Source organism: Amblyomma americanum, chromosome 6 (genome assembly GCF_052857255.1).
Source record: "Amblyomma americanum isolate KBUSLIRL-KWMA chromosome 6, ASM5285725v1, whole genome shotgun sequence".
NCBI lineage: Eukaryota > Metazoa > Arthropoda > Arachnida > Ixodida > Ixodidae > Amblyomma > Amblyomma americanum.
The window spans coordinates 78,633,307-78,648,491 of NC_135502.1; the positions used below are offsets into that span (position 1 = coordinate 78,633,307).

The 15,185-nt window shown below is 47.1% G+C and overlaps 1 protein-coding gene and 1 long non-coding RNA gene across 2 annotated transcripts in view; one reads left to right on the top strand and one right to left on the bottom strand.

Annotated features, from left to right (window-relative positions):
* LOC144094782 (uncharacterized) overlaps positions 1-15,185 on the top strand; it is a 293,034-nt gene that overhangs the window by 234,507 nt on the left and 43,342 nt on the right. The window lies entirely within an intron of this gene.
* On the bottom strand, positions 7,137-10,063 carry LOC144093769 (uncharacterized). Its single transcript, XR_013306322.1, has 2 exons — positions 9,944-10,063; positions 7,137-7,413 (listed from the first exon to the last, which is right to left on the bottom strand). It is a non-coding gene; the product is annotated as an uncharacterized LOC144093769 (long non-coding RNA).

A 15,185-nucleotide genomic window follows, 5' to 3' on the forward strand; every position in this document is an offset into this window, starting at 1 on the left:
TCAGCGGAAGACCTTAATTTTACAGAAACAATGAGAATGTCATTTATATAATTGAGAAACATTAAAAGACCCACAATTTGCCTCGGAAACTTCATACAAAACTTCAAGTGAATTTGACATGCAGTTTTCAATACGAACAGATTGCACACGAAAACTCAGATAGACAGCGACTGAGTTCAGAATATGTGCAGTACCGTATCGAATGCGCTGGAGAAGTGCATGAAGATGACATCATTTCTTCCGGGAGGATCATAAGCTACATGAAGATCATTAACCGCTTCCACTAGTTGTGAAACAATGGACAAAGCACTTCGGTATTCCTTTTGATACGAAAAGAGGAAATCAATCGCCTCAAAGGAAATAGTGATATGCTTTGCAATTGCAGGCTTTTTAACCTTACAAATCGTATAAGTGAGCGAAACCGGGCTACAGTTAATAACTTGCACTCGACTGCCGCATTTCAAAAGCGGAATCACAACACCGCCGCGCCAATCTTGAAGAAGTGATCAGGTTTTAAAGCTCTTGTTATAGAGTATTGTTGGATAAAATGGACGCATTTAGCATATCGGCGCAGAAGTTCACTAGGGATATCGTGCAGTGTGCTTGTTTTTCCTTTTTTTTTTCCTATCAAGCCTAACCAATCGCTGGAAGTGCAGAACCGCCAGCTTTCCCTCTAGTCTAGAGCGGTGTAGTAAGAAACTATGGATCAAGGACGTCTCCTATACTCTTTTCCTACTCTTCCCTGTCGGCTAGCCTTTCCGCTGCCTCCATGGTTTTTGGGGAAAGTACCGTCTTGGTGGCGCCCTACGGCGGAACGCGGATGAACTGAAGCAGTCGGAAGAGCTCCCATGTTGCTTCAGAGATCGGTAGTTTCAACCGATCTAGAGTCCCTTCAGCTGGCTAGCGCCGCGTCGCGGCAACTTACTTTTTTAATTTGCGACACCGTGCCTTCTGGCATAAAGTATTATGTTACAAATAAAGATACACGCTCGATTCCTGAAGATCCAGTCGTCTCCATCCGGCGGTCGACGTGGAAGCGGTCCGCATCGAAGCATTTATTTTTGCCGTAAAGTGTGCTGAGAGGAGCAGGTCCTAAGCAGGTGTATAGTGTCCGTCTCGCAGACAGGGGCGAGGTAGAAGGGCAGGTGTCGCCGATGGGAGCATGGTACTGTACCGCCCACGACCAGGTTGCCGCTAGGGTGGGGGTGGTATGCAGGCGTAACTTTTGAAGCAAGACGCGCAGCTCACTCAGTCGAGGCGTCCTAAATGCTCCGATTGCGAAGAGAGCGATGCGGCTGACATGAAAAAAAAAAATGACGGTCGATTCGCGTAGTTAGGCCTAATTCTAATTATTTGCGCTAGAACTTTGGAGCCATTGTTTTGCATTGCTTTGTTTATCTTGGTTTTGTATTGATCGTGGTTATGCTTTCTTATTCATGGTATTGCTGTGTAATTAAAGTGGTATATCAAGTATACTCTGCGCATTGTGCGGGCTTGCATTGCATAGGTGAAGCACTAGATACATGACACAATGACGCAGCCGTTCTATGCGCGCCTGTCACTCACGGCTCCCGTTCTGCCGAAGATTCTTCGTCATCGTCGGCGACGTTGGGAGCGGAGAAGCAGGTGACCCAACTGGTCACGTGACCTTGTGATGTCATCACAACCTACCTACCGTGGCATGTGGCAAACACCTGTAAACTGCGTAGTAACCATAATCGAGCCTGTAGCCAGATGCAAAACACGCATGGCGATATATACAGTATTGTGAGCTACCGCTTCGGCAAACAACAACAACACAAATTCCCCCGGCAGGAAAACGGCCATCCTAGCTGGAAGAGGAGCGACGAGCGTGTGCCTTCATGCGTGACACGCGAACGACTATTTCTGAGCGTCGGCGATGATCGCGGAAAGGGGCAACAAGGTAGTTGAAGGGCGAGGTGTGTTACGATACCATATAAGGCACAATGAAGCAATGAAGAAAGTTCTCGCGCAATCCAGAGGTGCGGACAGGTGTCCAAAGGAGAATTTCATCACCGCGTTGAAAGGAGACAGTACGGTGGTGCTGGTCGTAACAGCGTTTTCGTTCTTGCTGGGCGACTTCAGTGTTCACGCGCGCATGTTGACGACAGTTGGCCATACGAGAAGCAAACTCTGAAGCAAACGCGGGTGAAACAGGTGAAGCTACGGGCAAGAGCGATACCGTCGGAGGTCCACCTTGGAGCTGGCGTAACTGAGGCACCGCCGTCGAGAGTGTAATCTAAGGTAACGATGACGAACTCTTCCCGTCCAGGGTGCAGCGCAGAGTTCACTGCAGCGAGCATTGCGGAGGTGAACAGTCATAAGCAGGGACTGGCTCGGTGTTGGCAATGTGGATGAGGCGTTCGCGGCAAGAGATGAGGGCGGACGCCGACGACAAGAATTCTCAGCCCGAAATCAGCTGATAAAGGCACGACGATAGCACAACATACTCGCACAATTAGAAGAACCACAAGTGGGCTTCTATCGCACAAGGCGGGTTTAGGGTCGGCCGACGGCAGGATGAATCACTGGCCCGTCAACGCAACAGTTTCGCGCGGGACCCATTTCCAAGGCATTTCACCCCTGAAAAGCCGATCACCAGGCCGGGGAAATCTTGTACCCGTAAGAAATCCGGTGGGTACCTGGTGGCACTAGTGATCGAACCCAGCACCTCCTGAGCGCGAAGCGGATGCTCGACGACAAGGACACCGCTTCTGCGCTGGTTATCGATGCGAACACGCGCTGTACATTGCGCCGTGGGATTGATGGAGTGCCATTGGCTCCACGGAGTGGGGGACCGGTGTATGGAGTAGTCACTTTGCGCAGCCGTGAACACAAGGTGATATGTATGACGGAAGAAACGTCGCCCGCGTCGATGAGGGCCTCGACGCCCGCGTCTTGAATGATTACTCGCAACATGTTCGACGGGCCGCCGGGAGGAACTGCACAGTTCGTACACGAAGAAACTACACCCCCCCCCCCCCCCCCAAAAAAAAAAAAAATGCTTCTTTCAGTTTTCCGGATTTGGAGCGAAGGCTGAAGAAGCGGTACGGAGCAGTGACGTTCGGCGGAAAGGCGAAGGGGAGCGGCGTCGAGTAGAGCGCGATGACCAAGATGCTTCAGATGATTGCGTAGGCGAAGCGGAGCGATGGGAAAATGCAAAAGCATCAGGCGGACGCACACAGGCACGCTCGTAGGGAGCATAACCTCGTTGCTCGTCTTGCTGGCGCCGATTCAGACACGGCAAATGTGACCACGTATCCCGCTGTAGCAGCACACAGGGCGAGGGGAGCGGAAGAGCGCCAGGGCTGGACATAGCGGGGCTGAGAAGAATATGGTGCCACAGTAGCCATGTGACCACACACAGGTGCTGGACAAGGCGGAGGAGACTGGGGAGGTGGCCGCGAAGCATTCTCTGCGTAGGTGGGCGTGCGAGAGACGGGGTTACACGGTGTGGGGGCCATGGCGCAGGTGAAAGCAGCGATTTCATCTTTGAAGATGCTGCGTAGATCCGCTGTGGAAAGCGGGACATTTGAGCTTGGCGGGACTGTGACCTGCACCGACAGCTCCTTCCGTATCAGGGCGCGGATAAAGGAACATAGGCACCCATTAAAGTGAGTAACCCAGTGAGGTCTTGCTGGAGGCGGTATGACTGCAGCTCTTTCAGGCGTTGACAGGTGGAAGTAATGACAGGCACAGTAGCGGGCTCTTGGGAAGTGTTAAAAACGTCGGTGCCTATGCTCCTCAGAATGTGGTAAAAAGCGCTCCGATTCTGGCATATTAGCATTCACGCGACTACAAAGGGCGATGACGTCCTCGATATGACACTTATAGGACTCGCCAGGGGGCGTACCAGTAGCGAGCTTCTTTCTAGCCAGCTCAGACCGACCAGAAGGCGTGCCGAAGATCTTGCGCAGCTGCTCTGTGAAAGTGGGCAGTAGGATATGTCCTCCTCGGGATTCAAGAGTCACGTTTTTGCGACGTCACTCAAGTAGAACACGACGTTGAGCGACTTGTGGGAGTCTTTCCAGTGTTAAAAGCACTGACGCGGTCGTAATTGTCAAGCCAGTCCTCGACGTCGTCTCTACGAAGTCCCGCAAAGATCTGGGGCTGGCGGCTGGTGATTGTCCAGGCCGGGGTGGCCGCCGCAGCGGGCAGAGACGGTGGGGATGGCCGGGTTCCGTTGCCTCATCCATACCTGAGGGCCGTGGACGCATAGGAAGGCCGGAACAAAGCTCCAGGGAGGACTGGAGACTAGTTGAAAGCGAGAGGTTGAGAGCAGGAAGGGCACCTCCATCACTTCTGAGCCACCGCTTCGATGAACGTCTTTATTCCAGGACAGCCTGGCCCTAAGCGCGCGATCCTTCGAACATATGCGAGCGATGATGATGATTGGTATATACAGGGGAAAAATGTAGAAATTCGCTCAACGCGCTCACAATATATATACCTGGTGTTTCAGGAAAGCCCACCGCTAATTTTGTAAAGTAGAATTTTTGAGATAAATAGGACTCATCACCATCACCATCAGCCTTACTACACCCACTGCAGGGCAAAGGCCTCTCCCATGTCTCTCCAATTAACCCTGTCCTTTGCCAGCTGCATCCACCCTTTGCCTGCAAACTTCTTAATCTCATCCGCCCACCTAACCTTCTGCCGCCCCCTGTTACGCTTACTTTCTCTTGGAATCCATTCCGTTACCCTTAAGGACCAACGGTTATCTTGCCTTCGCATAACATGCCCTGCCCAAGCCCATTTCTTTCTCTTGATTTCGACCAGGATGTCATAAACCCGTGTTCCCTCACCCAATCTGCCCGCTTCCGGTCTCTTAACGTTACACCTATAATTTTTCTTTCCATGGCTCGCTGCGGTTTTCTTAACTTAAGCTGAACTCTTTTCGTTAGCCTCCACGTTTCTGCTCCGTAGGTGAGTACTGGTAAGATAAAGCTGTTGTACACTTTTCTCTTGAGGGAAATTGGTAAACTGCCACTCATGATTTGCGAGAACTTGCCATATGCGCTTCACCCAATTCTTATCCTTCTAGTTATCTCCCTCTCATGATCCGGATCAGCCGTCACTACCTGCCCTAAGTAGACGTATACCTTTACAACTTCCAGGCTCTCGCTTCCAATTGCGAACTGTTGTTCCCTTGCTAGGCTGTTGAACATTACCTTGGTTTTCTGCATGTTAATTTTTAGACCCATCGTTCTGCTCTGTCTAACTCATTGATCATGATTTGCAGTTCACCTCCTGAGTGACTCAGCAAGGCAATGTCATCAGCGAATCGCAGATTATTTAGGTAGGACATTGCACGTCACCATTTAATGTGTTGTAACATTACTAGTTGATGCAATCAGGGAAGTTTGCTGACATAGGGTTGCCTTTACTAGCGAAGGAAGGAATATTGAAGGTCATTGTAAGATGTCTTTGCGTTGTAGTCGATTTATATAGGCTGATGATGGTGACGAAGCTAACGCGATGCTTGTCATTTAAGTCAGGCGCTGAAATATTGAGGTAGCATTGGATAAACGCCTGAGAGCCCTATCTCTAACATTTGTTTCGTTTTGATGCCAAGGTCAGAAAAGAGCGGCCTTGACTCGACTGTGAGAAGGTGGCGTCATCTCTTGGAAGGCGCCATAAGTAGAAACCGGTTTGGTTCATCGATTGCTGGGAGAGGGCACTAAAACTGTTCCCCGTACAAGCGGGAACGCTGTGTTGCGATTCCCAAGCTGAAAAGCAAAAGCAGCGGATGATCGATAGAGTTGCTGTTTATTTGATACGGTGCCCCTTCGTCTCACCGCAGCTTGATCGGGCAGCACACAAGTTCAGTTCCTTCGTCCCATTTCCTTTCCGTGTAATATCATAATTGGTAGATATGGACAATGCAAGGACACATTCCTGTCAAGCACGTGCTCGCATTTTAGCTCAACATTTTTTGTTGTGCTAAGTAATCTTTCTTGTTGTACGCGTTTTACTTGCACTAAACTAGCAAATGTACTAGTATATGGGGAGTCGGCAGAAACTGATGCCGTATCGTTGGAACAGGCGTCTCGCCAAAGTGAACGTTTTGCAAGAAATTAACACTACGTACTGTGAGTGTCAGTGGAGCCTCGCACGCAAGCAAACTTCCCAAAGAGCTACCGCATGATACCGCTTAATGTATCATGCGGCTCTGTGGCTGTGTGTTATGTGCATTCTGAAAAGAGGCCGAAAGGAGGAAGGTAAATCCGATTGACTGATATTACATGATGCTGTGTGCTGGAAAAAAGCTGAGTTCTTCGTATGGCAGCCGCCCTGTTTTATTTATTGAACACTGAAAAAAGGAAGAATGTACCATGCACGGAGCTAACGAAAAAAGTCCCATAACTTTTGCAGCCTAATGTACCCCATCTCCTGGCCCTTTTTTCATGGGCAACAGCGCTTGCCTTGATTCATCGTCTTTATCTCCAAACGAAAGCGCCCATTCCTCTACACCGGACATCTCTGACAGCGCCTTTCTCGTGTCTACAAGACCCAACGCAACTTGTGCCACATTGTCCTTGGCCAGTTCGTGGGTGCGGGAGATTTAGATTGCAGAGCAGTACGCAAACAAGCAGTGCCGACAGCTGACTCTATAAACAGCAGAGCAAACCTATAATGCAGCTGTTGCTGCAGTGCAAAAGAAAAAGCGCAGTAGCAGTGCATTGTCACAGGTACGTGATTCGCACTCCACTACATTCTGAAATCCATTGGCGTGCTTAAGTGATAGCTCCGGGGTGTACGACGGCATCGTGATTGCCGACGTTAGTGATGCAGTGCAGCCATGGCTATCACTTTTCTCTCTCTTTGGTTTTAATCTTTCAGTTCTGTGAATGATTTCCTTTCAGCGGAACTATGCTGCAGTCGACGTAGTACACCGTAGTGTAAAAATTCCGAGTTCTCCTCTGGCCAAAAGCAACGGCATCCTAGTAGGCCTGGGCCTCAAGGGGCATCTTGGTCGTGAATGTTATTTGTGAAGAAACGTACCTAGAGGAGATAAATCGCACGCACCACTATCACCAACCCAGAACGTCCACTGATAATCTACGATTATAGCGCTAAAGATTGACATAAAAGTATAGTTATGCAACGTTGGAATCGAAAGAAAATCAATTTATTGCTCAAAGTTCTCCGAGCTTTGTACGTGGCTTCATTCGTGGGCAGTCAGTGCCGTGGGTCTTCGTGATCTGGTTTTACTTCCGCGCCTCCTTATCCATGGAACTTCCCAAACTTGCCGAATCCCCCATGGCCGAAACCTCCGTGTCCGAAGCCTCCTCCGTATCCTCCTCCGTATCCTCCGCCGAATCCCTTGTGGCCGAATCCCTTGATGGCCGCAGCGGTTGCCAAAATCAGGCAGATCACCAGCAGGAGAAGCTAGAAAGGGAGCCGACGAAAAGAATGCCGCACAACATTAGCTTCAAGTTCTATGTACTTGCCTACAAAATCCGCAGGCTTTAAAGCTCTTGCACGCATGCTATCGCTGCCTCGCCGAAAAGTGTACTTTTTACATGAGCTTCGTTAATATTTTGCTTTTTCTCACTGTTTAAACGTGCTATTTATGCAGTTTTGTTCATTCCCACTTCATTCTGTTAACCTACCGAGTTAATCTACCGTGCACTTTGTACATAACTGTGTACATTGTGAAGTAGCTTTTTCTGACAGGGTGCCATCTCTGCGGCAATGATTTCTGTGTTTCTGAAAAATTCAGTATTATTGAGAACGCAACTTGGATGCGTTGGAGGAAGTGAGTAAAGTACGCCAAAACAGTGAGCTTGTGGCTGCACTTAGTTCGCCATTGTCGTGTGCACAGATTTCAATCATTATATTCTAAGTTCGTGGCGTCGTGCATAATTTCGGGGAAAAAAAATTGGCTGTAGCACAATTCCTTCAGTACCTTATTGTAAAAAAGTGCCATTTTTTTGTGCTCTAGTTTAAGAACCATCGTGACGTTTTGTACACAATTTCGTGTACGTCTGTGCAAAATATCGGTCGGTGTTCGTTGCAGAACAAACTGACTTTCCTTAGGACCACATAGTCGAGAAAAGCATTTTTTTAATAGAAATGCAAAGCGGCATTTAAAAAGAATCAATTTTCAGTAGATGTTAGGTTTAACACTTCCTTGTTATGAATACCGAAAACCTCTCTTTTCCTGCGCATAAAGTGTTCAGTGGGGAGGGTGCGTGACGTGAGGACGCTGCTTTGCTTCATTCAAGATGCACTTCAAGAATTGATTTAGAATCAAAAGTATTATATCATTCTAGCGCGGGAAAGAGACAGTACAGATGTTAATAAAAAGAACTGGAAACCATCGTTCGAAAGCGAATTTGTATGGTACAGTTGTTCACCAAAGTTGGCGCCCCCAAAATTGCGCTGTAAAGACAGGAAATCACGAAGACCAAAGATTTCGTACAAGCACACTTGCAAGCTCGCCGATAATAGTTACTTTAAGCCTGAGAAGCGCATTTAACTGCCATGGTAACGTGATTCTTTTTGACTTCATACATGGAAAATTGTTGACTTGCAAAGCGGCCGGCCAGAGTCCAGGCGCATGAGATTTTCACGTGCACCTGTCACTCCTCTCCCATTTGACATTTGTTTTCAGGTTCTTTTTTTTTGTGGAACGCGATTTAAGATGCCATCAGTGAAACTTGGCTTTATATGTATAAGGTCGGTCAAAAATACTATTTCCAGGAACGTACTACTTCAATGAATGGGACTGCTCTAAATGAGGGTGGGACTCCTTCTCTCCCATGCAGACGTTTTAATCTCCAGTGGTGTCGCAAATGACACGTTACAAGGATCAAACGCATACAATGTGGCCTGGGAACTTTTGACCAACACTGTACCCAAACAAAGCCATGACCACGTCAGGAGCTGCGGCTTAGTAAAGATGAGAAACCGATCGCCTATACAGTAATAAATAAATCATTGCATTCATAGTTTCTGGCTTTGATATCAGCATAAAACGAGCATCTCCTAAAACTTTCTGGCGTGTATTGCTGTCCATACCGAAAACGGTGGCACCAGAGGTATGCACGATGGTCACTTAGATGGTTAAATTGGTTGACCAAGGAAATCGTTTCTGTTAACCCTCTGATGAACAGCTTTCCTTGATTTGAACTAAGTGTGCTCAAGAAGAGCACACATTGATTGCTGTGTGAGTTATCTCACTCTATAAAACATTCGGCGCTGGCTTTTTTGTTTTTCATGATTCATGTTAATCGCTGCGTTCACGTGGGTTGAATTGGAAACATTGAAATTAAGGCGGCCTTTGTGGGTGTTAAAAGAGGGTAGTATTTGAGGTCTGAATTTTTTAACTACACTACACAGAGGCTGCGCCGTTCACCTACATGAACAGAACTGTGTAGCCGGTCGTTTTCGAGAAAAGAGTGCACCACATGACCACGAAGAGCGAGAGGTAAAATTATTGAACCGCGAATTAGGAACACATTCGTACTCCCTATATTTAACTTATCATGCAGTTTTTTTTTATCTGTAAGTGATTATGTTTTCTGATGCGTATAAAATGCGGAATGCTTCATCTGTTCTCGCATAAACCTTGCCAAAGCATTTGCTGGTTATTCGCTCCATAGAGCGTTCGAATAATCCGTAAATCTCTTTTATGGTGAAATTTTTGGAATATATGCCCGCTTAAGCTGCCTTTGTTTTAATTTCCTGCGCTAGATTCGTCTTGTCACTATAAAATGACATGGACGTCGAGAAGCTGCAGCGTAATTTTTTTTTTCTTCGCGCACTGCTGCGCTCTTGTCCATGACTTTTCGTTCTTGCATTTAGTTTACGTGCCAGCTTTATACAGCTCCGTCTATAGCAGCAAGCATGTATCGTCAATAAAGTTTCCAAGAGCCTCTCAAAGTTCGTGAAGTGCAAAAGTAACGAAACTCACCACAGCCTTCATGATTATCCGAGTGGGTTCGCTCTGCGGGCGAAAGCTCCTCTGCTCAAACAGTCAACAAGCTGTTGAGTCTGACTGCCGTCAGGGCGCCTTATATACGCGCGACCTCCGTGTAAAAAGCAAGGAGAAAAACAAAGCGTGCGACCGTCAAAGAAAGCCCACACGTGAAGTGCCCCTTCGTCGAGACGTCATTGCGCGACGGCACAGACGCCAATTTCCTCTAACCACCGCTGCCGGACCAGGCTCAGCGCAGATCAAGCCCTCTGTGATGGCGGCGTTGCGAAAGTGAGAGTTCCAGGAAGAAACATCAGCATGCGTAATGGCTATGGGCGTTGCATGGTATTCGTCGGGATGGTAGGTGGCACTCTGCCCGTCTTTAACGCGGGGCAACGATGCCGGTTACAGACGTCGTGCCTAAAACAAAAAAAAGCAAAAAGATGTGAAGGAGTCGTAAAGAGGCGAAGGAGTGTAGTGATTTGTTTGGATGTCAGAAGCGGATCTTGACTTGCAAGCCGTGTCGCTAGTGCGGTAAAGAGTGAGTCGAGCAACGGGACTACCATGTCAGTAATGAAACTTTTATCGAAAGCAAGAAACAAGAGAAACAACGCCTTGTAGTAGTGTTATTTGATTAAAGGGAAACTGCGGAGGTCTTCAGAACACTTTGACTCGATATGGACACGTCGCCTTCCTTAAGGCCCCTTGTCTCTACCACAAAAAAAAAAAAACACTTTTCAGTATACCGAGTGCGACTATTTTAAAACAGGAAGAACAGCAAACCGAAACTGAGACTCAGTCCTTGGGCAGGGGCGATGCTTCGCTTGATGCACGATGACGTCAGACACATTATTTTAAAAACACTGGCGCACGCGTTGAATGCCTGCATTTGCGACTGAAGACAATGACTGTTCTCGCAAAAAGGCCAGAGGCGGTCTAATTTAAGCCTCAAAATTTTGTTCCTGAAGTGGGGATTGGGTATTGAATTGGCTTTTGGGGAAACGAAATGGCGCAGTATCTGTCTCACATATCCGCGGACAATTTAACCGCGCCGTAAGGGAAGGGATAAATGAGGGACGGAGAAAAGAAAGGAAGAAAGAGGTGCCGTAGTGGAGAGCTCCGGAATAATGTAGACCACGTGGGGATCTTTAACGTGCACTGACATCGCACAGCACACGGGCGCCTTTGCGTTTTGCCTCCATCGAAACATAGCCGCCGCGGTCGGGTTCGAACTAGGGTACTCCGGATCAGTAGCCGAGATCCGTAACCACTGAGCCAGCGCGGCGAGATTGGGTAATAACGTGTATAATCCTTATGACGTTGCGCATGCAATCGTGTACGTAGAAAAAATGTGAACTGAGGCTACGGATACGACTGATTTCGAAATGGATTCACGCCGAAACGGAATGTCACATGGCTGTCAAACTTCATGAAATTTTTCAGGAACGAGAGGAAGACCTACATTATATGTTTCATTGTAATACGGTAACCTCCAAAAGACTCCGGAGCTACCCTTTAAATCGCATGGTGGCTGACGGTTTGATATGGTATGGAATCGCACGGTACGGTACGGTGCATTATAGTATGGTGTGGATGGTACAGTATGGTGCAGTATGGTATGGCATGCAATGGCATAGTACGGTGCAGTATAGTATGGTGTGGTGTGGTGTGGTATGGAATGGTATGATATGGTGTAGTATTGAATAATATGGCATGTTGTGGCATCGCCTACTGCGGTATAGTATGTATGGTATGGTATGGTACGCAATGACATGGTATGGTACGGTATGGTATGGGGCGGTATGGTGTAGTGTTGAATAATATGACATGTTGTGGTATCGTCTACTGCGGTATGGTATAGTATGGTATGGTATGGTGTATGATATGGTATGGTGTGCATGGTCTCCCGCCCCGTAGTGAAATATTGGCTCTTATAGATGTCGCAAGATTCAAGGACAGGATTGCTACACTCGGAAATTACCAAGCAGGTTCAATAGCCCTTCTTGACACGTTTCTGTAAAACCATATTACAGGGGCCATTTACGTTTGCCTATTCGTCTCAGAGTGACAAACTAAGCGTGTAACTTTTCCTTCCAGAAATGTTGTTCTGAAGCCCAAGCACTGATTATTAGTCATTAGATTACCCACCTTTACTCGTAACTCTGCTCTGTGCTGCTTCTGTGCTGATAGGCTCACAGTCATGGCGTTGTCATTTACGTCAGGGACGGCACAAGATTTCTGAAAGAATCTTTGCTTGTGGATGTATTCAAGGTCGCCTACTTGATGTAGCAACGACGCTATTGAAAATCTGGCACAATCATACTTCGCTGTCACAGATGTTGATACCCTTAAAATAGTTCTATGTTCGTCTCGTTTGTTTCTCCACTAGACAGAATAATGTGCCTTGAGCGTTGATAGCAAAAAAACAAAAATAAAACTTAATGCACACCCTTGTAATCGGATAACTGCCTGCATACAAAACAGTGTCCGGGTCATCCGTGTTTAGATAGGTACAAGGACAGGCGCACCACCTACCACACCGGCTAACTTACGCCACTGGTGGGAGAATCAAGTAGGAAGAATGGCGCGTTCATTTTGACTCACTGCGGGAAGAAAAGCGCGCGGCGACCTCTTGGAAAACACGCGGGGAATCGCAGAAACAAGCCGCTACCTTTCACCTTGCGGGCTTGTTATTGCTGATTGCGAAACTGGCGAGGAGGGGAAAAACCGTTTTCGCGACATCCTCTTTCTGAGTTTTGCTTTTGCCCATGGTTTTATCTTTTTCTGTAGCTCGCAGCTTGATTGAATAGCTTTGACGAAGCATTGGTGACGCGAGGACGCAGTCGCGACAGCCACGCATAAATGATGTGCCTTCGTCTTGTTGTTTTTTGTTTGTAATTTGGAGCTTTTGTTTCGCTTACGGCTGTCGTCGCGCCGGCTCTCGTGAGACGTGTCGTGACCGGACGAGAAATTGCTCGCACGTGGAGCCAGTGGGGGAATCCCCATGTAGCCTTCTTTTTTCACTTTCACTTTCGTATTGCCTTGTTGCCTAGGAGCACGAGTTAGACCTACATCGCGAAGCAACGCAGCTTCGCTTTTTTTTTTTTTTCTGAAAGCATGCGCCTGAGCACTGCGCGCGTTAAACACGTAACTGGGTCACCCAATTCGACATGCTTCGTTATGTAATGGTTGAGGAAACCACCGAAAGGAATTTAGTGTGGGTAATACCCAGACAGTGGGGAAAAGTTCCAGAAAGACAACAATAAATGCAGTATTTAACCGGAAACACTCTCACGGTCCAACACGGTCTACACGAAGCCTACAAACAGGAACGAGTTTATCGAGGATTGTACTTCGTGGGCTGGGGTAGCATCGGGTACTTGATTTAGTGTTGCAAATTTTCTTCTTCTCTCTTTCTCAAGTAATACGTGTTGCTAGGTTATTGGGTGAAGCATTCTGGTGGGGAACAAGTTTGCACAACACAGAAAAACGCTCACGAGGGAGGCTCACAGGACAATGTACTACTGGTAGCCGATTCTTTTATTTAAGTGTAAGCTCTTGTAGGATCAGGCACTTTGCTCAACAGCGGCAGGGAACGTCGAGAAAGTGTTAAGAGCCATAATAACCATAAAATGAAAAATAGAAAAATACGGTTTTACAGGGTACGAGGCTAACGCCGATAAAAGAAAAATACGATTCTTCAAAGGCAAATAATAAAAGAATATAATACGTGGTCTGAATCGCCAACTTTGACGCGGTGAGGGGCTGAATACAGGGAAATGAAGAAGGTGGATTAAAAGGTGAGGTAAAAGAAGCAAAGTTGATAACACCTTCAGAGATGTCTACACCCAATGATCAGCTCAGATCTGCGCAGACAGCTAGACCGCCAACCCGGTGCACGTAACCTTCATTTAAGATCTAAAAACTGACTTCACTCAAATGCAATGAAATGGTCGCCGACTAACACAATTCAGCTCGTTCTTTCTGATAAAGAGGGCTTTTTTTTAAACTTTGGTGGTCAAAACGGGCGTGGCTTCTCTTTAAGACAATAGTTTCCTCAAGAAGGGACGTCTACGAGCGGCCTTCACAATCTCTGCTGTGAAGCAGCAGATTTGATCTCGTGCCATACTCGGCTGACCGCTGATGCTCCCCCAAACACTTTTGCAAACATTGCCCGGTTTCCTCAATGTAAAGTTTACCACATTTGGGAGGAATATGATAGACACCTCTTTCCTTATATGAAACATGCTTTCGGGCATGTTTCATTGCACATGTTATCGCCTTTTGTTTCTGCGCTTTTAATACAATTAAGGGCTGAAGACGGTCAGCATACAAGGAGCACAAAAACAACTGTAACCTTCTACTTAGAGGCCACCGTCTCTTTTTCCCTTCCAAGTGCGATATAAGGGTCAGTGCTGAATGCTAATAAACAGGGTCGTGCCTGAGTTTGAAAAAATACCACGTAACGGAGTACTGCTCAGAGGTACGCGATTTGAGAAAGCGCATAATAATAATGCTCGATCTCGCCCCGGTTTTTTTTTTCTCATTCTGAGGGAAGAAGCTATTCCCTCACAGTCCATGCATTTCAGGACGAACAGCTATTACTTTTTTTTTCTTCTTTAAACCGGTAGAACGGGATTTGGATTGGCAGAGGCGCGTTGTCATGATGTATTTTACGCGGTAGCGTAAGGAGCTGGTTCTTCTGAAAACCAGGTGTCGGCCGTCGTCAGTCAGAAAAAAAATTCCAGAAGTTTGAAATGAAAAAAGAAGTTAGCAGGCATTGGAGTTCGAACCCGGATCCTCTGCGTACCAGACAGCCATGGAACGCACAGGCCATGAAAGGCTCTTTCTTTTTCCAACGTGGTATTTATTACAGGGAAGCAATGTTCAGTGTACATGAATTATGTAAAAAACATGAAGGGAAAAAATCGGAAACCAACACAATGCATAAAACGACGCACCTAAACCAAGCAAGAGAAACTACGCACCACAGGGCACATCACTACTACATCATAATACGACACACCTAATCAACGACGCATTAGAAAAAGGGCAATGAAGAGCACAGCACTAGGAGGGGTTGACACTCCGGTTCAAGCTCTGTCTGGGCATGCAGTTTTTTTAGATGAACAATCATTCTGCTGAAGTGGACTTTTGAAGAAACAAGAGGTTCACAATTTCGGTCCGTCATTCTCGCTTTCCATAGGCTGTGTCTCACATGTCTCAGGTTTAATCAACA